Source organism: Pan paniscus, chromosome 3, assembly GCF_029289425.2.
Source record: "Pan paniscus chromosome 3, NHGRI_mPanPan1-v2.0_pri, whole genome shotgun sequence".
Classification (NCBI taxonomy): domain Eukaryota; kingdom Metazoa; phylum Chordata; class Mammalia; order Primates; family Hominidae; genus Pan; species Pan paniscus.
The window spans coordinates 130,927,500-130,951,314 of record NC_073252.2 but is presented as its reverse complement, the minus strand read 5'-3'; the positions used below and the strand labels follow the sequence as shown (position 1 = coordinate 130,951,314).

At 34.7% G+C, this 23,815-nt stretch overlaps 1 long non-coding RNA gene and 1 pseudogene across 8 annotated transcripts in view; one reads left to right on the top strand and one right to left on the bottom strand.

The window, feature by feature from the left end:
- LOC129397632 (uncharacterized) overlaps positions 1–23,815 on the top strand; it is a 55,440-nt gene that overhangs the window by 9,469 nt on the left and 22,156 nt on the right. For 7 of the 8 annotated variants that reach the window (XR_010112031.1, XR_010112028.1, XR_010112027.1 and 4 more), the window contains one exon: positions 655–726. This is a non-coding gene — a long non-coding RNA (uncharacterized LOC129397632). Of the gene's footprint in view, positions 1–654; positions 727–23,161; positions 23,305–23,815 lie in introns of all 8 variants that reach the window. The other variant, XR_010112029.1, reaches the window with a different exon arrangement.
- On the bottom strand, positions 13,673–15,606 carry LOC100974426 (R3H domain-containing protein 2-like; annotated as a pseudogene).

Sequence of the window (23,815 nt, the reverse complement as noted above, 5' to 3'; positions counted from 1 at the left end):
CAAGTCAGAGGGGACACTGTTTAGCTTCTAGTGTCTCTGTTCTTCACCCTTCTGAAATGGAGATATTTCAGTTCAAATATGGTACGTTGGTTGCCATAGTATATTTTCTTTTTTCTTCTCTTGGGTTGATGGCTAACCCCAGTCTTCTTTATTCCATAACTGACACACTCATATTGTTTGTGGTTTAAATATTATGGAGTTTGTAAATACTTAACTGTGTATTTTGGCCACCTAATAAAGCATAGGTCAGTTGTCCAGAATGCAAGAGTTTAAGTGGAAATGTACAACACATGCTCACATGTGTGCACACACATACACGTGAGGAAAAAATGACATTGCAGTTAAAACTTTGTTTTTGTCATAATAAAATAGAAACAGATCTGTGAAACAGAAGTGATCACAAAATCAGATGATGCTACACACAGCGTATACTTGGATTACAGTGGAGAACTTGCATAACCGTTGTGAAAAAGAAGGTTTAGTTTTTTCGTTTTATACAATATACAAATATTAATTACGGATAGATTTAAGCATTCATTAAATATATAAAACCACGGGATAACTAAATTTATAGCATACTGAATATTTATATCACTCAGGTATGTTTTTTAAAACTGGGCTTAATATTGTACCTTTTCATATCTACTCCCCAAGGCAAACAAAAACAAAACAGACCAACAAAAAAACCCAAAACAAAACAGAAGTTTCTGAAGGACAGCAGAAATGGTAAGTTTTTTCCGTGATGCAAGACGCTAAATGGAAAGTAACCTTCTCTTGGGAGCTACACCTAGGTAGCCCTAGTCATGTGAAACCAGTGATGATAGCAACAGATGAAGATTCTGGATGGGGAAAGTAAGGCTTGAAAATTTTGGATATGTCTGTTATTAAAATGTAAGCCTCTTTTGACATTGGAGTAGCAAGAGGGGTAAGTAGAATTGTTAGCCTTTTAAAATATTCCTCATTAAGAGGATTTTTTAAAAACCCAATTTTTGGTGTTAAAATCCAAGACACTCTGGAAGGTGGCTTATTTCAGTTGGAAAGATAGTAAGCTGGTTTTCAGGGCCCAAGTAGACAGTATATTTTGGAATCCTGAGGTCTGTTATTTCTAACATGCATGGATAGCATTGACAAATTCTCTTCTGACTGAAAATCTAAGTTGCTGATGTTTTTGATGGTTATTTATTTCTTATCGCAATTCACATTGGAATTTTCCTAAAGGTTTTTTATGTCTTCATTTATTTGTTTTAGTATAATGGTTCTTATCTGATTAATTATAATTTTTCCTAGAATTAAAATAAGATTATATTTATCTCAGAAAGGCAAAGAATGAGTAAATATTTAACCTAGAACACATGATTTGTTTATTTTAAAAGTCTATTGATCTTTATCGTTATTCTTTTTAACAATGTGTCAGAACTAGGCTATGTTGAGATGGGAAAATTCATTTATAATTTTAAAACAATTGCTTCTCTAAGTAAAAATGTTTCTCTTTTTTCTCTTTAAAATTAGTAGTTTGGGTTTAGCTGGCATTCTCATGACTTACATAATATTTATATGTTTAAAATAAGGGTATGCTTGGGAGCATGAGATCTGATTCTTAGGTTGGGGACTGTAACAGTAACTCCTATTTATGTCTCTGTTTTAAAATCAGATCTATTGTATACAAAGAAAAATTTTATAGGTAATAGCAGAAATGTTAATAGAGCTTAAAGTTTTAATTTTAAAAATTAATTAAAAAGATAAATGCCATGATATTTAAGGACCTCTATTTAATATGGTGCTTTTGTCTTAAATTGTTGATGTTCACACTGTCCTTGCAGAATTTTATTGCATTCAGGAACATTTGTGAATTTTCTTTTATCTAAGAAGAATGTGTTATATTTCAGTGAATTATAGGTGGCAGTATACACAGCTAAATTCCATGTGTTACTGCAGGTAGACAGAAGATTTTTCAATTGTTTAACAATTTTATATTTAAGCTTATTGTCATTCTAGCCCCGTTTCTTAACCACCTCCTGTTTATGGTCTTAATATAAGAACACCAAATAGCCTTCCTTTGATAAGAGAATGCTGGTGAGAAGTATTTTGAATCTCAAGTTTATTCTGAATGTTAGTTAAGATGCATTTAAAAAATTTTGCTAAATAAAGATACATTAGAAAGAGTATAAAACTCATTGACTGCTTGATTTAATATTAAAATGAGAATTTAAAACTAAATGAACTCTTAAAATTACATATCAAGCCAATGACAGAGAATTTTTTATTCTGTCTCTTTCATTTTCTGTTTTAAAAGTTACAAGCAAATATGCTTTGACTGCTAAGTTGTGAAAATGCAATACTTTTCTGATTTATTATCCTGAAGTATGATACCTATCTATGAGAAAGTTAAGTACAAAATTGCTGTTCTTTATGCCTGATATACACCCTGAAAGTATTATATTCACGAGAATGATGAGAAAATTATATATGGTATCAAGAAAGAGAATAAACCTTAAATTGATGATCGATAGCTATACTGTGGCATCTCATGGAGAATAAAAATGTTGAGCATTAGAGCAGTCTATTAACTTCATTCCTTCGAGAAACTTTTACAAAGTGTATCTGAAGGTTTTAATGACAGTTATTCAGACACATATGGGGTGGTGTAAGTGAAAGTCAGTGAGGTAAACAGGTCAAACTCTGGTGCCCTGCATGCTTTTCCTGTTGTTTTGTTTTACATACTGAACCTTGTAAAATGTGACACCCCTTTTCCTTTGAAACTGAAATTATTTTATCTAATCAAAATTTCTCATGTGTAGAGGAGGAAATTGAGAATGAGATATTCTCAGTGTAGGGTTGACATTACAGAATAAACCTCTGATAAGTAAACATTACTTCGTTTTTATTTATGTTTACTTGTTTTTTCTTCTGTTTTGAGACAGGGTCTTACTCACTGCAGGCTCAAACTCCCAAGGCTCAAGCAATCCTCCCCCCTCAGCCTCCCAAGTGGGTGGCACTACAGGCGCACACCACCATGCCCAGCTAATTTTAATATTATCATCATTTTGGCCGAGCGCAGTGGTTCACACCTGTAATCCCAGCACTTTGGGAAGCCAAGGTAGGTGGATCACAAGGTCAGGAGTTCAAGACAAGCCTGGCCAACATGGTGAAACCCCATCTCTACTAAGAACTACAAAAATTAGCTGGGCGTGGTGGCACGCGCCTGTGGTCTCAGCTATTTGGGAGGCTGAGGCAGAAGAATCACTTGAACCCGGAAGGCAGAGGTTGCAGTGAGCCGTGATCGCGTCACTGCACTCCAGCCTGGGCAACAGGGCGAGACTGCATCTTGAAGAAACAAACAAAAAACAAAACAAAACAGACAAACAAACAAATATATATATATAATCATTATTTTTAGTAGAGATGAGGTCTCACTCTGTTGCCCAGGCTAGTCTTGAACTCCTGAGCTGAAGAGATCTTCCCACTTCAGCCTCCCAAAGTGCTGGGATTACAAGCATGAGCTACCACACCCGGCCTATTTGTGTTTTCTTGAGAGTGGGATATTTTTTTTTTTTTTGAGACGGAGTCTCAGTCTGTCGCCCAGGCTGGAGTGCAGTGGCGCAATCTCGGCTCACTGCAACCTCTGCTTCCCGGGTTCAAGCAATTCTCCTGCCTCAGCCTCCTGAGTAGCTGGGATTACAGGTGCCTGACACCGCACCTGGCTAATTTTTGTATTTTTAGAAGAGACAGGGTTTCACCATGTTGGCCAGGCTGGTCTTGAACTTCTGACCTCATGATCTACCCGCCTTGGCCTCCCAAAGTGCTGAGATTACAGGCGTGACCTGCTGCGCCCGGCCCGAGTGTGGGATTTTTATTTGTTTTATTTGTTTGTTCTTTCCCTCACCATAATTTGTTTATTCATTTTAATATACTCAATTACTTTATAATTATTGACTCATAATCAACTTACAATTTTCCAGTAGGTATTCTTGTTTGCATTTGCTCACATTCATGCTGGCCAATTGTTTTGCACCATTTATCACAAGCAGATATATCAACATTATTGATTCTTATCTGAAATAAGCAGATTTAAATAAAGCCAGATTGAAACTATTTCTTCATATTATTTCCGTGTTCTTTTTCAAGGTCCTTAAAGATAGAGTCTGAAAACTTGTATGTTCCTTAAGTACTTTTCAATGAATTTTTATTGCTTTTTGATAAGATATAGTTCTTCAGCATTTGAAAGTCTGAACACTCCAGCATTTGGAGTTAAAAATAGGGATACATCTATAGAAACCCAAGGAGATTCTAGTTAAATGTATTGAACTAAGTTCGTTTTAAAATGTGAAGCCATGAAAATCTGCTAAAATAGGAGACCGATCAAAGAGTCTCTTTTGGGAAGGAGACATGTAATGGGCCCCAGGTTTTATCTTCCCTTTTTGAATAATTTACTCACCTTGATAGCTCTTCAGTCAGATAGTGTGTTGAGAATGAGCAACTTTTCACCTGAAACTAATACTAGACCTAAAACTACCACAGTCCCACAGGATATGTCTCCCTAAAAATTATTTTAAATGTACTAGTTGAGATTTCAATACTTAAACGGTTGCCTAGGTTAAAGTAAAATAATAAAATAAACATCTTCGAGATGTGGATGTTGCCATAGAAGTACAACTGACTTATTTTGCATATTTAGCTAGGGCCTAGGAAAAATCATTTATGTACGTTGTGCCTACATGGACCTGTATGATAATCTAGATATTAGACCCTTTACTTTTGTGGACTCACATTTATATAATATAGAGCCTTCCAGAAATTAGTAACTTGTAATGCCCCATGTAATTTCACTTTGAAATGAAAAATGGCAAGAAATTTTGATTAATTACTTAATTCATTTATTTATTCAACAAATATATATAGCACACCTGTAATATGCCAAGATGCTTGAACACATTAGTGAACAATGTTCTTGCCTTCATTTGTGTGTGTGTATAGACAAAAAATATCAAATAAGTATATTAGATAAATAAATCATCTTGAATGCTAGGACATTAAAAGTGCCATAGAGATCAGAAAAAGCAGAGCAAGTTAAAGGAATCTCTTAATTTTAAGTTAAGCACTTTTTCATATGAAATTTGTGGAGGTTATAAAATACAGATATGAGGTTGAATGGGATAATAAGTGAATATGGTTGTTATGCCGTGAGAAGAGAAAACAAAAACAAAAATTTGGTTGTTCTTTTTTAAGGTTTCCTTCAGGAGTTGCTTTAAAGCTGATTTCTCAGTAGCCACCAAATTGAATGTTTTCCCACTAGGCAATTTGCCCCAAACACTAAATTGGTGGCAGAAGCACTGAAATAACTTTGTCATTCTAATGGCAAGAAGGCTTTTAAAGAGATTTTGAATAAGTTTCTATTTTTTAATAGTTGTCTTTTTTTGCAGAAATTTGAGGTAGTATTTTAAGTGTCAGTGGAGATAGAACGTTGGTTCCGGATGTTGCATACCCAGCAGGAACCCTTGGAGGAATTTCTTGTTTACCTTAATAAAACCGTTATCATTTATGGGGAGTAGCTAACAGTAAAATACACGCAAGGAAATAAAAAGCAAAGACAAATCTAGTTACTGTTATTTGAACAAGTAAATTTGATATAGAAACTGATGACAGTGAACTGTCAAACTTGACTACTCTGTGTGCCTCCATTGATTGGCCTTTGCAAAAGTCTGATTTGTAGTCAAGTAGTAATGAAAATGCTTAAAGATGCTGAAAGTCAATATAATGGGCACTTTTGGAATGTACCACATGTTCAGTGTGCTTCCAATATACATTTTATAAGATTTCTCTCAGTTCATTTGGTTATACTATTAGATAAGCACTAGTCTTAGAAAATGTTATTTCCTCTGCATGCAAAATCTGTAGTGACAAAATGCTCATTTCGTGTAGTTCTCTGGAAGATTTTGTCCTGCTAGTTTCATAGTTTTGTTCTACCAGTGTATCTATCCACCCAAGGTTACTTATTTATTTGCTTACTGTCTTCACGTACTTACTTATTTTAGAAAAACATGAAATAATTAGGTTGGAACTTTGTGGTAGGTGCTTACAAGTACTTTTCTGGATAAAAATATTCTCATAGGAAAAGTGGTAAGATGGTAGGGCCAGTGTGAGTACCCAAGTTTTGAACCACCAGTTAGTTATGTCTGGGTCATAGATGTATGTAGACTAGAAAAGGAGGGATGGATCCCAGGATAAAGGTGGGACTATCACTAGACGTAATAATATTAGAGAAACAGAAACCTGGATAAATTCAGTCAAGTTCTACATATGTGATGTTCATAATGATGACAGTCAAGAAGAAAATGTTAAATATTGTCACCTGTATGCCTTTTAATAAGGCAGAGATATTTTCTAATTCATTTCAGAAAGATTTCTATGAAATGGTCCATATTTATATAAAGTAAATAACAAATTACATTAATGAAAATAATAATTTCAGTAATGTGTGAAGTCCTTGACTAGTTATTTTAAAAGTGCTTTGATAAAGAAAATTTTTTTGTATGTATTATCTATTTTTAGATTCTGATGGATACATTATATCATTACAGATTGTATTCAATCTACTTTTAAAAACTACTCCATATATAACTTACTGATTTGCCATGCCTCATTAGCTGCAAACCTGTTTCTCAATGAATTTTCTATTATTTATAGGCTTATAGTGCAATGAATTAATATATTTACAATTACAATATATTAAAAACTTTCTCAACCACATTTAAATCATTCTTCCTTCTGTATACAATGAGCTCTATTTTAGCGGAAGATATATGGAATTATACAAATTTACTTGTAGATGGGTTTCTAACTTAATTTCATCACATAAAGTTGAAACTATATGTCTTAGTGTCTGTAGACAGATTGTTAAATTTATATAATGTCTTTCTGGGAGAAATGAGAGTAATTAAGAGGCACAATGTTACCTATTTAATTAGCCTATTTGTATCCTCAGAAGAATCCTTAGTTGTGAAACGTATGAGAGCTTGCCCTTAGTTAATTGAATCAGAGGATTTTTAAAGTCATTTACATTTCTCCCTACTCATTTGGTTTAGTTTTGTTCACTCTAAAATGGCTCACCAAAAGATTCCAGACCATACACTTTTGTCTAAGTAATATTTTGTTGGAACCTGTGTAAATCTATGGTCAAATCTAGGGTCAGTATCAAACCTATTTCGTTACCAGAAAGCACTGAGTATATTTTTACAATAAAGAAGTATTCAAATATAAAAATATATCAACTAGATCTTTAAGAGTAAGGGATTTAATGTGTTGACACCCATTGAACAATTCAAAATGCAATTTGAGAGCTACTTAATCTGTCTTCCCTGTGGATATTGCTAAACCACAGGCACAGAGAGCTTAGTTTACATATGGATCCTCCCTTCCCCAGATAATTGTATTTACTAAGATAAACTTTACCTATTTTACTTTAATATTTCTTTGAAAGGTAAGTCCCAGTTTAGAAATCAGTGAATGAAAGGCATCACGCTTTTAATTACTCTTAAAAAGAACCTTATCTATCTCCTTTGAAAACTCTAAATTAGATTAAACTTTTGGGAGAGAAACAAAAGCAGAGGGGAGTTGCCAGTGAAGTGTTTTGAAGCCAAATGTAAGTTACCAATCCTTTTATGGAATAAAGGAAACTAAGAAAAACAGCAGCTGCCATTTCAGCTTAATAACTCCAGTACCTCCTAATGAAATCATTTTAAGACTGCTGAGTAGAAATAGTTTAAAGGTCTATTGTAAAAGAAACAAGAATTTTATTCATTAAATTAGACTCGTCAGAGACTGCTTTGAATTTGCAAAACTGAATAACCTTTTATTCCATGGTTATAGTTAAATCCTTAAACTCATTTGATTTCCTATGTCCCATTTGATTTCACTTTAAGTTTTCACCTTTACAAATGCATTACAGGCCAATCCCATAATATTTTCATTGTCCTCTCACTTTAGTAAAAAGGCAACAGAGTAACTCTTCATAAAATTAGCACACGACTGTGGGAATATAAATTGCAGAAATGAAGTCTCCTGATAATGCACAAGTAATAGAATGGAGAACATTTTTGTTTATGTGTTTTCTCAACTTCAGATAGCTAATGGAGACTTATCTTTTTAAAAAAAATTTTAATAGTGACATTTTTATGCATTAGACTTGTGCAGAGATTACTTTCAGTTTTATTACTTTTCAGTTGAGATTTATTCAAATGCAGAATTCATGGCAGTATTTGAGATTTTTCTGCCTAACAGATATGAGACATTAATTTGTACTTCATTAATTTAGAATTTCTGAAAATTTGAGTCTAGTATGATTTTTTGACAGTGAAAAAGAGGGTATGCTAAAAAAAAGTATACATACTAAGTATGTAAAGTATACATATATACTTATGTATATACTAAGGAAAAGTATACATACTTAGAAATGAGCAGGTTTCAAAATTTTAAGAATAGTTGAAAATGTTCAAAGCATTATTTTTCAATAACTTTATGTCATGGTTACAACTTACTAATTATATCATTTATCTTCGTAAGAAATATTTGGTTGTTCTAGAGCTTAACATACTTCACATTATTACAGTTTCTTAAAAATACTTAAATTTTTTTTTCAATGTAATACATTAGAATTTTAATCAAACAGTGCAGTGAACAAAACAGAGATCTATTGCTCCAGCCTCCCTATCAAGATACCCAATCCCCAGGGGCAATACTGTGAATCTTTCAGCTGTTTCTTCTGGTATTTGTGCATGGCCCAAGCAGTACTCTGATATTTCTGTTTCTTGATTTTCTACTTTAGAATCTATGTTTCTATTAATGTCTCAGAGTGAGATTTCTTTTAACTATCTGCCCATACATATAAAAACATGCTTCCTCTCTCTCCATTATCCCAAAAGAGCTTTATTATATTTTTTGGTTAAAATATTATTTAGTGTTTACATTATTATGAGCATATAAATTTGCTTTTATCTGAGCTTAGTATTATACTTTGAATACAGTTGGTTTCTTGAGCAACTGTTTTTATTGGAGTTTATGACTTGTTTTATCATGTGTTTAATTTGCATATACCTACCACTCCAACACTCCAGAAACACTATAAATCCTGTCAGTACAAACACATCAGGTAATCTCCTGGGTGTTTTTGTTTTTTTTTTTTTTTCCTTTTTTGAATGCCAGCTTCTGGAACAGCTGATCTCTAGGTCAGCTACATAGCTGCTAACCCCAGACTTCCTATCACCATCATCCCAGACATTCCTTTTGCCTTTTTCATGTGTTCAGTCTTTTGCTTATCCTCTTTCTATTATTTCTTAATTTTGGCAAACATTTCCTCCAGAAACTTATGAGATAGGAATCATGGGCATTACATTTTTGAAATTCTACAATTATGAGAAACATTATTGAACATGGTATTTGACTGAAGATGGAATTCTAGTTTAGAAATTAGTATTTTTCCAAATGACGAAGTTGTTTCTTCTAAATCTTAGGACGTTCTGATTCTAAATCCAGATCTGTCTAATGTGAACTGTTCTGCTTGTTAATCTCTCCAGAAGATTTTGTGATTATCTCTTTATCTTTGGTATTCCAAAATTTCAAAATGGTACATCCTGTGTGCCACTCCCCATAAAAACACAAACAAAAAAATACATTTCACTGGGTTGAGTACTCAGCAGGCCTTTGTACATTCTGAAAGATAAATATCTTTCAATCTTTGAAAATATTTTGATATCATTTATTTCATGATTTTATTCTTTTGTTGAATTTTTTTTCCTTAAAATTTAAATCAGTGCTCGAATTGTATTACCTTTTATTGTCTATTTTCCATATCTTTGTGATTTTTCTGCTTTCTAAAATGTATTCTTAACTGGACCGTCCAACCCTTCTGTGGATATTTTTATGTCTGTTATTACATGCAGTAACTTCTATGAGTTATTTCTTTTACTCTCAGTTTACTTTTTTAATAATCTCATTGTGCTCTTATGGATACATGTCTTCTATTATGTCTCTGGAAAAATTAATATTTTCTTTTGAATTATTATCCTTCTATGTTTCTTCTTTTTCATCCAAGATTTATTGTCTATTTATTGATTTTGTTCACTATTTTTCATTTAGAGGACTGGTTTATATGTGTTACTCATTGACCATCCATTCAGTTTTGAATGCTGAACAAAAATGTTGATTTACTGCTCAGAATAAAAGTTGATTGGATGCTTAGTGTGCATGAGTCAGCTTGCAAATGGCTGGTATACCTCACAGTAAGGAGAGTCACTTAATTATTTTTAAGTATAAATGTTTAGGGCCCATTTATCCTGGTCTGATGTTCATAGAGAAGAATTTTCTAATCTCCTGCAGGTGAATGTATGAAATTGGCTGGGGAGTTCCATTTTTGTTGATGCAGACGTTCATATTAAGCCTGTTGTTTTTATTTGGCTCCCATATTCCCCTCCACTCCTGTCAGCTGTGTCTGGTGATCCAAAGATAAAACCTTCTTTTGCTTAACATCTCCATAAAGTTAATGTGTGTTGAGAAGAGAGGGCTACTTTAAGGACTGGTAGGAAAGTTAAAAGTATTTTTAGAGAAGTAATCTTTCCTGTCATTCAACAAACCTCATTATTTTCAGTCTCATCCCACAAGCTTTAGCAGTTCCTTACAAGTCACTAGTATTTCCCATTTCTGAGTAATTCAGTGGTCTGCAAAGAAGGACTTGGTTTGCTTCCTTTGGTTTTTCCCTTGAGGGAGCTTTGGCATTGGCTTTCTTTACTATACTGTATCCGTTACTATGTATCTATCTACTTTTCTTTTACCAAAACTTTTTTGACATCTCTCATCTGCTGTAGTTTCTTCTCCCTTTCTTGTATTTGTGTGAATGTTTTGCATTCATTCACTTGTCACATGAATGCAATTGAGAAAAAACATGCTCAACCAGAACTCAATGCAACTTCAATTTTGTAAAACTATTCTGTAATTCAACAATTTTCAAATTTTATTTTAGTGACTTCACATTAATGACACTTTGCATTAGCTGAGATAGCAAAGTGTTCACGTGACGAAATGGTTACTTGCTAGCTATGGAATTCAAATCTTGTCTTCTCACCAATGGGATAAAGTTGATTTGAAAATGAATATATCTATATACTGACTGAATTCTTCAGTCAATAAAGAAATATTCCTACAATATACCAGAATGTTTAATTGATTTTCTGTAGTACTCAATTCCAAATATGAAAAACAATGTTAATGAATGAGACAGCCTATCAGTGGTATTGCAATCTATGGTTAGCTTATTCCTAGAATAATTGCTACTGTTATTGTACATGAATTTTAGACATCACTATTGATGATTGTTAATAAAATATTAATAAAATTGACCAATATCATAAAATGTCTTACCCAAATATATAAGATTCAGTGAGCATATTGATATATACTATTAAATTGCTGTAACTGACGAAGAGATAAAAAGAATATACTATTGAAAAGGAGGTAAATTCAAGGAGCAAATGAATTCAAAAATTATTTGGTGATAGTATTTTTGGCTATTTTCTATTACAAAGGGAAGATGAAACGTAGTTTAATGTTTTTGAATTAGTGGCTAGATACTGGCATTGATGATTGAGATATGAAATATAGGAAAGAGAGAAGTTTGGGTGAGAAATGTTGGATTTGGTTTCAGGCAGGTTAAGCTTGAGGTTCTTTTAAAATATTAAACAACAGCCTGTAATACAGTACTGCAGCTCATCAGAGATGTCTAGGTCAAATATGTAGAACTGATCAGATTAGCTTAGCTACACAGAACAGAAATATTCCCATATCACAAGTGTTTAAGCAAAATCAAAATTTATTTCACTCTAGTCGAAAAAGGCTATGGAAGGCAACTCAGGCTAATTTGAGCTCAACAAAGTTATCCAGGCTTTTTCCAGATGTCCACTCTGCCATCCCAAGGGCTGGCCCTCCTCTTATGAGATCCAAAATTTTGCATGTAAATGCTTCATCATAATGGTGTCTCCAATAGCTAAATGGAATAAAGTAAGAAGACATCACCCTTCTCTTTTAAAAACACTTAATCAACCTCCGTCACCATTCTGTTTACATCTCTTTGGCCAGAATTTATTGTATCTCACGAAGCTACAAAGAAGTCCTGGGAATAGAGTCTTTTAATCTGTATGGTAACTCGACAGGCTAAAAACCAGCTTTCTGTATTTAAATAAAAATAAAAGAATAGAGGAAGGAGTAGGTACCTGACAGTTGTGAATTAAGTTACTGACACATAGATTGCATTTTGAAATGTAGACATATATGAACCAGAAAAAGTATGTTAAAAATCTTATTTTTAAATCAGATTTTTGCAGGTTGAGCAATGAATGCAGATGAGGAACTAAAGAGAAGTAGAGACAAATCCTTCAAGGAACTTGAATGAAAAATGAGGGACAGGGCAGTATCTCAGAAATATAGGGTTTGTGAGAGAGAAAAGTTAAATTCAAAGGAGGCCAGTCAAAACTGGGGGACATGATGAGCCTGATGACCAAGTCGAATTTTTAAATGATGCAATATAGTGATTCTCTACTTAATGAATGTATGTGCACTAATCCTTTACTTTAGGTATTATCATCTTTTTTATGTAAGTGCAAAATTGTAGGCCTGAAAGGTTAATTGAGACACAGAGCTGTGAATTTAACCAATGCCCCAATCTCAACTCATAATTTCAATCTATCCCACTACCTCTTCTTCATTAGGAGGGATCTTAACTCTTAGACATAATTAATTTACATTTTTTTAAATTAGGAAGTTAAAGAGCTCAGTGAAGGTGAGATGGTGTTAGAATGAACAATGTAAGTATGCTTTCAGTGGAAAAACACTTTTTAATGGTGACAAATTTCAAAACAATTTATCTAGTATCAGGTGCTGAAGGGGCACATTCTAATTACATTTCCAAAGTGGAAGCTGATCACTACATATTTTTTTCAGTGACAGAATTTTTTTATATTTAAATACATAGCTAACTTTCCTCCAAATAACCCCCAAACAAACAAGAAACCAGATTAAATAAACTTCACATTGAATATGCCCAACCAACATCTGTATGTGCAACTAAACACTGTGTCTATTACTGCAGTGTCAACCTTAAACAATATAAAGTGTTCTGGGGAGTTGAAGAAGCCCAAGTTTTAACTCTGTGGTATTTGGGGAGAGAAGATGCCGGAAGTAAGAGAAAGGGGAAATAAATTTTATATTTCTTAATTTTGTCCTTCCAATATATTCGTAAAGACCAAAAGAGAAAAGGAAGCTTGGGATTGTAAATAAATAGAGGAATAACGGCGTGTGGGACCCTCGCAATGCTACCTGACCAAAACATATGAAAGAAATTATTTCCTTTCAGATCGAAAAGGTGGGAGAAGAGATAAAAAGTGACTGAAGAGGATGGGAAAGAGACAAAAGGAGAGGGGACCATCCAGGGGAAAAGAAGAGACCCATGGCAGGGGAGCAAGATGGAATTCAGTGCCAGTGAGTGCCTGTTTCCATCTGTATCCCCATTATCTTAGGCTCCACTTGAGGGTCTGTCTCCTTTCTTCAAGCCTCTGTGCTGTCAGGATCCTCCGGTCCCCTCCACCCTGCCCCCGCCCCTACTGTGCCGGTCCTTCCCCTCTTCTGTTTACTAGGAGTTGGCTTGTTCCATAACCCTCAAGTCATAGTTCTTTTTAGCCAAAGAGGGAGACTCAGGCGTTTGGTACTGCTCAGAGCCAGGAGAAACCCTACATACAGAAGGGCTCATACCATTTGCTGATTCAGTGAAATCCGGCTATAGTACACTGGTATGCCACCTGCCAGGAGGCCTCCTTGCACAGACTGGCTCACAGGGACTAGCATGGGTAGCTGGAAGGGAGGCTGGACCACATTTTGGTAAGAAGGACCAAGCTTGCATCTGGCCCCCCATTCTGCTTCTCTGGCTGCTGAGCAGGCCCTGGTACTGGGGTTGTGGATCCCATTCAAGCCTCTATAAGCTGCCTGCTCCTAGTTAGGCATTATGGGATATAAACCATTATAGGATGGCTGAGGTAGCTGTTGACCACGTTGGGAGCTGTAGACCACGGGGCGAGAGAGAGAGGTCAATATTTCTGGTTGGAATTGGAATACTGTCCAAGAGGAGAGTGAAAAATCTGGATCTGTTGAGGGGGCTGCATGTAGTTCTGGGCAGAATTGCTGAGTGGAACAGTTGGAGATGGGGAGGAGCTGTCCTGTGGGAAGGGCTGCACTGCAATGAAGCTTATCTGCTGAGGATGCTGAAAGATAAGTGGCGACCAGAACAGAGGGGAGGATGGGTCAGCTGCTTCTGTAGAATCTTAGTGGTAAAGGCTTATTTCTCCGAAGGGGTTGCTGATGTTGCCTGCCTGTGAGATCTTGCGATTATTCATGGGAGGCTGTTGCTGAGGCATGGGTGGGAGGGCAGGAAGTTGCTGCTGCTACTGCTGGGCAGTATAGGGGAGAAGGCCCTGGACAGACAGGGACGAGGTTACCTGGTTGCACATTTCCAGGGCACCTAGTGCCATACCTGGCCTGGAGATCCTACTTGCACTGCCATCTTTACTGCTTCCAATGCTATAGTCAGGTGAAGATGGAGATTCTGCTGAAGTAGCTGGCTTTGGTAGCAAAGGGTCACATGTTTCAAGGCCATGGCTCTGAAGATTTGAGTTCACTATTGATGCTGCTCTGTTGGCTGCTTAGGGAAAGCTCAGCGCCTTGAGTGGCAGCTCAGCCCCTTAAGCTAATCCCCAGCTGTCATGTAGATATCTGTTCCAGACAATCTCATTCTGTACTGAATTGTTTCTCTTGAGAATCAGTCTCTGCTAAAATTCTATATTCTTCTCATCCTTTATATGTCCTGAAAACTCTGTTCAGGCAGTCTTATGTTACTGGTTTTGTTGATGATGACAGATTTTCAAGTTTGAGCAACATTGTGGTCCATCCCCAAATAGGCAGCTATCCAGTGTAATTGCCTCCAGTGATATGAAGTCATCTGAGGGAACCTCTTAACTAGTTATCGTTTTAATAAATTTCAGAATCTCCTACTTTCATATTAGTAGCATCATTTTGTTCTTTGGGTTCTTTTTCAGTGTTCTTACAAGAAATTCACGGAAGTCTATTCCAGCGGAGTGTGTATAATTTTGGCTTGGGTTTCTGGACAACATCTTCCTTAGGACCTTTTTTTTTGTTTGTTTTTGTCCTTGTCTTCCTTTTCAGAGACTTCCTTTGAGGACTTTTATTCCTCCTTATCAGAGCGGCAACTGATGTGCAGTTGAGTTATATCCTTAGCCCATCACCAAATAGGGTGGAGGGCTTCTCACATTCTGCTAGGCTATACACAACTTCAACTTGGAACTGGACTTGGCTGTTTTTTCTGATGTGACCATATTTGATGTCCATCTCTGTGTCTCCTGAGTCAAACTGATATCTTCCCCTCTTTCTCAATTGCTTTCTTGCCTGGAGTCTTAGATGTAATTTTGTCTTTGATTATAGATTCTACCATCAGTTTTTTTTCCTGATTCTTTCATTAATTCAGAGGATCTTTTGAGCAGTGTTACTGTTAGACATTGACCAGCAGTGAAAGACTGATATACACCAGTAGTATGTATTTAAATAAATTATCAATAACTAACAGAGATGAGAATGATAAAGACCTGTGTGGTAGAGAAATATCCTTACTTTGTGTAGGTAAGCCCCAGCTAGGGCTTGGTGGTCTGAAATAAGACTACAGCATATTAATTTGATTCAGCATATTATTAATACAAGGTTAGCTAAAATATTCTAATGCGTTCATCTCCTAATATGATGTTCTTACTAGGAGTTGGCTCGTTCCATAACCCTCAGGTCATAGTTCTTTTTAGCCATAGAGGGAGAATAATCCATTCTTTATGGCTCATTGTGGGGAGAAGGTATAGATGTGTGTAATTATTTAGGCCCTTAATATGTGCTAGTGCATTGAAGTCTTTTAATGTTTTTATTTACCTTTTTTCCCAACATTTTGAGGTGGATAAGATTATTCTCCTTTTACAAATGAGAAAACTGAGATTGAGATTGAGATTAAAAAGCTTGTAAGTGGTTGAATCAGAGTTGTACTCAAGACCAACTCCACAATACAAAATCTAAATAACTCACTATATAATATTGTCTGCTTGGATGCATGTATTTGTTTCCTGGGGCTTCTTTTAAAAATTAGTTACAAACTTGGTGGCTTAAAAAAAAAAGGAAATTTATTTTCTCACAGTTGTAAAGACGAGAACTCCAAAATCAAGGTGTTAGTTTCCTCCAGAGCTTTCGGGGAAGAATTGTTGCTTGTCTCTTCCAGCTTCTGGTAGCTTAAGGATTCGCCTACCTTTTGGCAGCATCACTCTAATCTCTACCTTCACCTTCACGTGGCGTTTTTCCCTGTGTCTGGGTGTGTTGCCTTTTCTATCTCTTATAAGAAAGATTGTCATTGGATTTAGGATCCACTGGGACCCCTGGGTGATTTAGGATCACCCAGGATGATCTTGTCTAGAGATCCTTATCTTAATTACATCTTCAGAAACTCTTCTTCTAAATAAAATTGCATTCTGAAGTTACAGGTGGACGTATCTGTTGAGGGCCACTATTCAGCTCACTAAAATGAGCATGACCAAATTTTTTAAAACATGTTTTTGAATTGTGAAATATAATAAATATACAGAAAAATATATATTACTAATGTATGATATAATTAAAAATTATGAAGTGATCACCCGTGTAGCTACTACCCATATCAAGGCATAGAACATTCCCAGAACTCTAAAGTATACTGTTTCCTTTAAGGATCACCTCATTCCTGTTCATTGGAATTATTATGACTTTATGGGAATTACTTTCTTGCTTTTCTTTAAAATCTTACTACTCATACTGTAAAATAAGACAGTTTTACGTATTTTTCAATTTTATACAGATGAAACTTTATGTTTTACTTTGTGTTATGCTTCTTTTAATTAATATGATATTTATAAGAACTATATATATCGAGAGTAGCTGTAGTACATTTATTTTCTTTACAACCTAGCTATATGTTTTACATTTGTTGCAAAAGTTTATCACATTCTATTTTTGGCTATCACAAACACATATTATAATCATTTTTTGTTTATTCTGGTATAACTGTGCACAGTTTTATATGAGATGTATGCTCAGTAGATGACAGGTTTACAAAGCAGTTATGGCAATATACCTTTCATTAGCAGCTTATGTGAATTCCCAATGTTCTCACATATTTAATAGCACACAATATTGGCTGAAATTTTAGTTTTCTTATAATTTCATACATGTGCAGTTATATTCCATGGTGGTTTTAATTTCTTTCTCTTTTTTTGAGAAAGTATTTTGCTCTGTTGCTCAGGCTGGTCTTGAACTCCCAAGTAGCTGGGATTACAGATGCGTGCTACCTTGCCAGGTTTATGGTAGTTTTAATTTAAATCTCTCTAATTACCAATAAAATTGACAATATATCTTCATAGGTTATTGGATTTGTACTTTCATAAACTTTTTGCTGGTTCAACTGTTTTTCCCATTTTTTCAATTTGACTGTCTTTTCTTATTATTTGTCTTTCTTCTTATGGTATGATTCTGGATAGGAGTCCATTTGTTAATCACACATACTATAAATGCTTTCTTTCATATAGTAGTTGTCTTTGCTCTCTTTTTATTGTGTGTTTTCATGAGCAGAAGTTCTTTTTATAATGTAGTCAATTTTATTCATTTTTTATTTATGGTTAGTACTTTTGGTACTTAAAAAACAGCTTTTTTTACCCTATCTTACCAATGCTTCTAATTTTAATTTTTCTTTTTCTGTGCATCTATCACCAGCTAAACCCTTTGCTGATTGACATATTCTTTTTCCAGAGATGGTAATATATTTAGGTTGTAATCAAATCTTGCTTAGTGGGAGCAATTCTGTCACTTTAAGATGTGTTGTATAATTCTTGTACATGATTTTTCCAACTTAACTTGGAAGCCAGTCTTAATTTGCTCATTTTCATCTTCTTAGCAGATTTGTTATGGTGGGCCTTAGCTATCCAGTAAGTATGAATAAAAGAGGGTTTCCTTTGAAATTGGTTTGCTCTGATAGTGCTTTGGCTAAAGAATCTCCCCAACTGATTTCAGAGTTGATGATACTTTATATTACTTAGGTATTTGACTACATGAAAAAGTTTACTGTTAATCAAATATTTTATATATGACACTTCAATGAATTATCTAGTGAAAGCTATAAATACATATAACTGATAATTTTATTGAAGACTCTCAGATTCATTAAATTACATAATCAAGGGCAAGCTAGGAAGTTAAGTGCTGAAATACGAACTCAAGTCTGACTTTTTTTCAGTTCTTCCCTTAAAGTTTTAAACTTTGGAGTGACAGATTCACTTATTTTAAATTATATCACCAATTTTAAGAAATAAAGGAGCCATGTCATTTAAACTGTGTCCAGATTTCTCCCTACAAGCATTCTTTCTTTATCCAGATTCATGTAGACTTACTCACTTTTATGATCCTTTTGGTTTACATGTTAGTTAAATGTAATGTGTTTTCTTTCTCTTTGGGAATTTTGGAGTGAGGTATAGGGAGCCTCTGTCAGATAAAACTTGCTTAAGCAAGTGGATTTTATTTTTTTCTTGTTTGCTTTTTTTTTTCTTTTTTGAGGCAGAGTCTTGCTCTGTCGTCCAGGCTGGAGTGCCGTGGTACAATCTCGGCTCACTGCAACCTCCGCCTCCCAAGTTGAAGCAATTCTCATGCCTTAGCCTCCCAAGTAGCTGGGATTACAGGCATGTACCACCAAATCCAGCTAATTTTTGTATTTTTAGTAGAAACGGGGTTTCGCCATATTGGTCAGGCTGGTCTCTTAACTCCTGACCTCAGGTGATCTGCCCCCCTTGGCCTCCCAAAGTGTTGGGATTGCAGGTGTGAGCCACCGTGTCTGGCCTCTTGTTTGCTCTTTAGCATATGTATTAGATGAGTGAAAAAGGGCAGTATGGGTAAGAAAAAGAAAAATTATTCAATTCAAGAAGTTTATTTACTGTTTGTCTACAATACCATTTGACTATGGTTGCTTTTTAAAAAAATTCTAGTTTAGCTTATACGGTTTTAGAATATATAAATGCCAGTGCTTTAAAATCTTAAAATCAGATTTATATATTTGTAATGGGCAATTTATAACCTTCTGTCTCAGAAGTTACTTTTTGAGAGCAGATTCAGTGATTCCAAACTCTTCTACTAGCTCCAGACTAATGATGAAGATACATAGTTATCTCTGAGGTTATGGATGGGCTAGGGAAGAAGAAAAAGTGGGCATACTGATATTTTGACCCTATTTGCAAAAAGAGATGAAATATTATAATGAGCAGGTAAGATTTTTAAGAAAAACAATATTTAAAAATGCAGTGTCTAGACTAATATAGCACTTTTGGATAAAAATGCTCACAGTTGTGTAGTTGTGTAATTTTTCTAATCCCCTTTGCCTTCTAGCATAGGACCATGGACAATTTATCATGTAATTAATTCTTTAAAATTATAGTATATGTATAATAATAAATTGTAGTGAAAATTTTGGTATTTGAAATAACATCTAACATGTCAGACTAAGGTTAATCACCAAGTAGTAAGCCATCTTTTACACATGTTTCTACCTATGGTTTCTTCTTAGTATTATTTCTCATTCTGAAACATTTCAGGAGTTCCTAGATTTGAAATCCTAGTATAAATACACTTCTTTAAAAAAATTATTTTGTTTTTAATTATAATCACATCTTTTTTAGGAGAGCAATAGAGAGAGTAGCTTTTATGTGTCAGTTTCTCCATTGAGTTATACCCTGTCATGCTTTCAGGACATACATTTATTGTACAAATATATGTCCTACTAGTTGGTATAGATTGAAGTCAGAGTAAATCTTTATCATTCTACTGGGTGTTGGGGGATTCTCTTAAAATCATGCTTTTCAATCTACTTGGAGCCTCCTTGGCTCCATCTCCTGCTGTTGTAATCATTAGTGGAAGTTCATAGAGAGTGGAATTTCTCAAAATATCGACAGTTTTTTTATTCAGAACATGAGTCCTGCAGGCATTTCTTTTCAGTTTTACTTAGCTTGAGATATTTAGCTGCACCTTTGACTTTAATATGCTTATTACAGAGCCTGAACACAGAATATGTTTCCTCCTGCTTTAAGATACAGATGGCAAAAATCCTTAGTCTGCCAAGGAATTTTATTTGCTTTTAAATCCTAATGGTCCCACTATATGACTTTGTTATATTAAGATTTTAATAGTGCAAATAAGGGTCAAGGCTTCTTTGTTGATGAAATTTTAAATCACCCTTTGGCTTTCTTGTATTTGACACTTATTTTCTGTTTCATCTTTAAAAGCGGAAGTCCATGAGCTTTTTTTTCATCCAGTGATGTAGTTGGATTTTATTCATGTTCAGACTCATTGAAACCTGCCAACCATATAAAAACAGTTGCCAATATGGGAGAAGTCTTCCTTGTGTTGTGATAGAAAGGATTTCACTGTTTAAAAGTAAACTTAAAATAAAAATGTATTCCCCTCTTTAAAAGAGGAGCATGTGCCTGCTTGTCCCAGGTGGCTTTCTATAAGAATGAGAAACAGGGTAGACTTATTTGATAACATCTTCAGTTGTTTTTCAAATTGTTTGTATTTATACACATACATACATATTTATATATACATACCCATACACAAACATCACCCCGTATATATATACATATATATACACACATACATATACATATATATGTGTGTGTGTGTAGTGTGTGTGTGTGTGTGTGTGTGTATGATGTTTGGCCTTAGAAACAATCCCCATTTCAATGCCAATTTTGAATTGGTTACAAACATTACTTAGACTTGATTTTCGACCAACTTGGAATGCAAAGAAAGCTTTTTCTTTTTCTTAAATTAATGCTTCTATTTTTTTGACTTGTAATTGTGATTTATGTGTCTGGATTTTAAAATTATTTAAAATTAGCTGAATTTTGAGTCAGTGAATTTCTCTTGACATTACACTTAGTATGGTTTTGCTCTACTACCTGAGTTCTTTTTGGTAGGTGGAATTGTTATCTATCTAATCTTCTGTAGCAGCAAATATAGGATCATAGTTAAAAAAAAAAAGTCCTATTGATTTTGCCACTTTGATGTTTCCCTATCACTTCCATCCCTTCCATTCATTCTGTCACTGCCCTAATTCAGGTCCTCAGTTCCTTACATCAAATTTTTGCAAGTTTCTATTTAGCCATTTTGCTTTCCAATTTATCTCCATTCTAATTCATTCTAAACATTACTTTCAAAAGTATCATTTTTCAAAAATATAGTCTTATCACACTTTTTTCTACTACAGAACCTTCCGTGTCTTCTCATTGCTTTTGGAGTAGTTTCAAATTCCTTAGGAACTGCACAGTTCAATACAGCAGCCACTAGCCATATGCAGCTATTTAAATTTAAATATAAACTTAATTAAAAGTAAATAAAAGAAATTGAGTTCCTCCATCACAGTAGCCTAGTTTCAAATACTCAAAAGTCACATGTGGCTAGAGATTACTGAATTGAACAGCACCATTCTAGAATATTTCTCATCATTAAAGGCTCTATTGGACAACCCTGCGTGGAATGTTAAGACCCCCCTTCCAACTTATTTTTAACCATGTTCTAGCTTATTTTTTTCAGCCTCTTTTTCTTCTACACAGTGTTAACATGCCTCTGTGATCCAGTCGTATGCATCTACTTATTGTTGAAAGCATCAGTCATTCAATCAACAAACTTCACTGAGCACCTTCTATATGCTAAGCACCAGTCTATTGGAAGCACCACTGTGAATTAAAAACAAAACAAAGCAAAACAAAACAGCTGTCATGGAGTTTATATCAGTGGGGCTTATAAACATCCAAAATGTTTAAAATGTAAAATCTTTTGGCAAAGAGTGCTAGAAAGAAAAATAAAATCTGGTAATGTGTAAAGAATGATGGGTGGGTGGTTAGATGGGGTGTTCAGGAAAGGCCTTTTAGATAAAGACATATTTTAGCAGAGGCCTGAATAAAATGAGGAAATGAACCATGCAGCTCTCTGGGGTAAGTGTAAGCTAGTCATTCTACTGCCTTCAAGCTTTTTGCTACTCTTAGCTTTGTGGAAATATTAATAAAGGTCATAGCGTTATTAAGTGGTAGCCTCTTATCTTGCTCTAAAGTTTTTTGGTCTCAAGCCAGAATGTAATCAGAATCATAGACTATTAAAGCTAGAGACATCTATAGAAATCATCTAATCCATTTTGTGATTTTAAAAAGGAGGTACCTAAGATTTAGATAGGGTAATTGATTTGTTTTAAGTGATAAAGTGAAATAATGGTAAATGGCAATTAGAACCCTGGACTCTTAGTATTTTCTGAATAGAACTGAGTTTTCTGAGTAATGAGATCCAGATGGAGATGACATCTTGAACCTTTTAAAAACTTTTGAAAATGTAATATTTAATTAATACTTTATTTTGGTTTTCTTCAGAAATTTGTTGATGTTGATATTCAAATGAACCATTTGTTTTTCTCTTTACACTAAGATTCCATATGGTCATTGGAAGACATATTTACAATGATATACACATGTGGCTGTCTTTTAAATTTTACTTTCCCAATACTGTAAAACATTTATTAGCATTATAAACATGATACACACCTATATATATATGCATGTGCATGGTGGGTATATGTGTATATCTGTCATAATTCAAATATCAATTTCATGTTCTGCCTTTGTATTCACAAAACTCTGAAATTTCTTTGTGTGTAGTCCTAAATGGCATAAAGTCATGAATTTTAATTGAATTATGGCTTTATTCCCCGATGGGATCCTGAGGAATTGCTCTAAGAACTCACAGAAGGTGGCTTAATGTTTTTTTGTTTTGTTTTGTTTTGTTGTTGTTGTTGAGATGGAGTCTCGCTCTGTTGCCCAGGCTGGAGTGCAGTGGCGCGATCTCAGCTCACTGCAAGCTCCGCCTTCTGGGTTCACACCGTTCTCCTGCCTCAGCCTCCTGAGTAGCTGGGACTACAGGCGCCCGCCACGACGCCCCGCTAATTTTTTTGTATTTTTGGTAGAGAAGGGGTTTCACCGTGTTAGCCAGGATGGTCTTGATCTCCTGACCTTGTGATCCGCCCGCCTCGGCCTCCCAAAGTGCTGGGATTACAGGCATGAGCCACGGGGCCCGGCTCTTAAGAAGTCTTAAAGTCATCTATGATGGGTGAGTGCTCAGATTCCTCTCCTTTGTGGGGTGCAAGTTCATGACAGATTCCTCAAGGTTAATAGCTTAGTAGTATAATTTTATTGCAGTCACTATATTGTCAACGCATAGTAATCTCGTAACATACATCTTTATTTAATAATTCTGAAAACATTTTGAGCACCTAACTTCAGCTATTGAGAATAGATATAAAATTATACATTATGCTCTATAATTTTAGGAAAAGAAATTATCTTGTTACATCAATAAATCTTTCTTTTACATACATCCTTTCCATATAATAAATATCCATTTCTCTTTCATATGTCCATAATTAAATGTCTTAAATGAATAAAATATTTCTTTTGAAAATACACAAAATGATTTGTCCAAACATGTAAAATGCATTGTATGGTTCCAAAATCTGTTTTTCATGTTATTCTTTGGGGTGTGATCTGTTCCTGATTAGTTTAGTGTTTGTGCCTTAATTGTAGTATATCCTTAAGGAAATTGAGTATCGGTAGACTATTTA